This window comes from Alosa sapidissima, chromosome 12, assembly GCF_018492685.1.
Source record: "Alosa sapidissima isolate fAloSap1 chromosome 12, fAloSap1.pri, whole genome shotgun sequence".
Taxonomy (NCBI): domain Eukaryota; kingdom Metazoa; phylum Chordata; class Actinopteri; order Clupeiformes; family Clupeidae; genus Alosa; species Alosa sapidissima.
This window is the reverse complement of record NC_055968.1, coordinates 36,608,667-36,611,166: the sequence shown is the minus strand read 5'-3', so window position 1 is coordinate 36,611,166 and position 2,500 is coordinate 36,608,667.

Genomic DNA, 2,500 nt, shown 5'->3' with positions numbered 1-2,500 from the left:
TGTTTATACCATCTAGCACATTGTATAGATTGTTTATACCATCTAGCACATTGTATAGATTGTTTATACCATCTATCTACCATCTATGCTCTGCGGTTCCAAAGACGGCAGCCTCTCAGCGGCCCCCGGTTGACCCTGTACCATATGTTGTGTGTGTGTGGGAGTGTGTGGAGGGAACAGGTGACCCTGTACCATATGTGGTGTGTGTGTGGGAGTGTGTGGAGGGAACAGGTGACCCTGTACCATATGTGGTGTGTGTGTGGGAGTGTGTGGAGGGAACAGGTGACCCTGTGTGTGGTGTGTGTGTGGGAGAGTGTGGAGAGAACACCCTCACTGCCATGCCCCCAAGGGCACAATGGAACTGGGGAATGTGACGGGCGTCGCTTACTTGAATGTTCCCATTGTGTTAGATTAAGGGCAATAGCACAACATTGTACTATGATTTATGCATGACAGGTACAATTTCAAAACAAGTTGATTTCTCACACTCCCTCTATCCTTCTCTCTCCCTCTCTCCTTCTCTCTCTCTCCTTCTCTCCCTCTCTCCTTCTCCCTCTCTCCTTCTCTCTCTCTCCTTCTCTCTCTCTCTCTCTCCTTCTCTCCCTCTCTCCTTCTCTCTCTCTCTCTGCAGAAGACCACTTCCACTTGGACGGAGTTCACCTTGACTTCATCTTGATTGCACTGCTTTGAAGTGTGTGAAACACACACTCTTGCTTTAGGACATCCATTACACACACACACACACTAGGAATTTATAGTTAGCACACGGTTAGCAGTGATACTGAAAGATGTTCAAGTACACACCTCCTTGGCAGGTGTTGTGTAACTCCCTGGAAAATGATATGAAGGTAAGAAAAACACACACACACACACACACACACACACACACACACACACACTCAAACCCATCTGTGTCATAAGTCTCCCTATATTATATTAGACTTAGTAAAGTTAAATAATTGCACAGGGCACAAAATGATCTCATTCTGTTGTAGTGTGGTGCACTTGGCCTGCAATGATCTAGTTCTGGTGTAGTGTGGTGCACTTGGCCTGCAATGATCTAGTTCTGTTGTAGTGTGGTGCACTTGGCCTGCAATGATCTAGTTCTGGTGTAGTGTGGTGCACTTGGCCTGCAATGATCTAGTTCTGGTGTAGTGTGGTGCACTTGGCCTGCAATGATCTAGTTCTGGTGTAGTGTGGTGCACTTGGCCTGCAATGATCTAGTTCTGGTGTAGTGTGGTGCATTTGGCCTGCAATGATCTCGTTCTGGTGTAGTGTGGTGCATTTGGCCCAATTATTTAGTTCTGGTGTAGTGTGGTGCATTTGGCCCAATGATCTCGTTCTGGTGTAGTGTGGTGCATTTGGCCCAATTATCTAGTTCTGGTGTAGTGTGGTGCACTTGGCCTGTAATGATCTAGTTCTGTTGTAGATCTAGTTCTGTTGTAGTGTGGTGCATTTGGCCTGCAATGATCTCATTCTGGTGTAGTGTGGTGCATTTGGCCTGCAATGTTCATCTGTTTTTTTAATGATCACAGACCTGTTTCCCAGCCCTAGTAGTGGAGTCTGTGGGTGTGTCTATGTGTGCACATACACAATCTCTCCACTTGGGGGCAGGCTTGACTCTCTACTGCGGCCTTACTGTCTATCCATTGAACACGCACAGAACAGGGGCTTTCTGGTGCACAGCAGAGTGTTACTGACCAAAGCCTGTGTGACCCTGTAGCACATGTGGTGTGTGTGGGAGTGTGTGTAAGGAACAGGTGGACAGGGCCCATATGTGGTGTGTGTGGGAGTGTGTGGAGGGAACAGGTGGACAGGGCACATATGTGGTGTGTGTGTGTGTGAGTGTGTGTGCAGGGAACAGGTGACCCTGTGTGTGGTGTGTGTGTGTGTGTGTGTGTGTGTGTGTGTGTGTGGAGGGAACAGGTGGACAGGGCACATCTTGCTCAGTGAGCTGCTATGTAGTTGCAGGCTGGAGGACTCAGATGCCCAATATTGTATTTGAGACAGACAGCCATAACTTTCTTAATCATTCACACATATCTATTATGTGACAGCCATAACTTTCTTAATATTATGAGACAGCCATAACTTTCTTAATCATTCACATATCTATTATGTGAAACACAAAATGTGTGTCACTGCCAAAACTTTTGACAATGACTGTATCTTCAGGTCTTCTCCACCCTGCTCAAACACACTCGACTAAGCTCGCCAGACAACTGCTGCACCCTTGATTGTCTCAATTGGGTATTAACTAATCACATTTGTTGACATTTAGCAACTGGGGTTTTGGTTCAGTCCTGAGCAGGGGAAGCCTGTGAGGGCAGTTCTTGGTCAGGCCTCTCTGAAGGCTGGCTGACCAAATCATGAAGAGAGGAAGGAAGTAGCAGCCCCATTTATTTCAATGGCCAGTGCTAGGCTAGCTACTTCAGCCCTATTCATTTCAATGGCCAATGCTAGGCTAGCTACTTCAGCCCAATTCATTTCAATGGCCAAT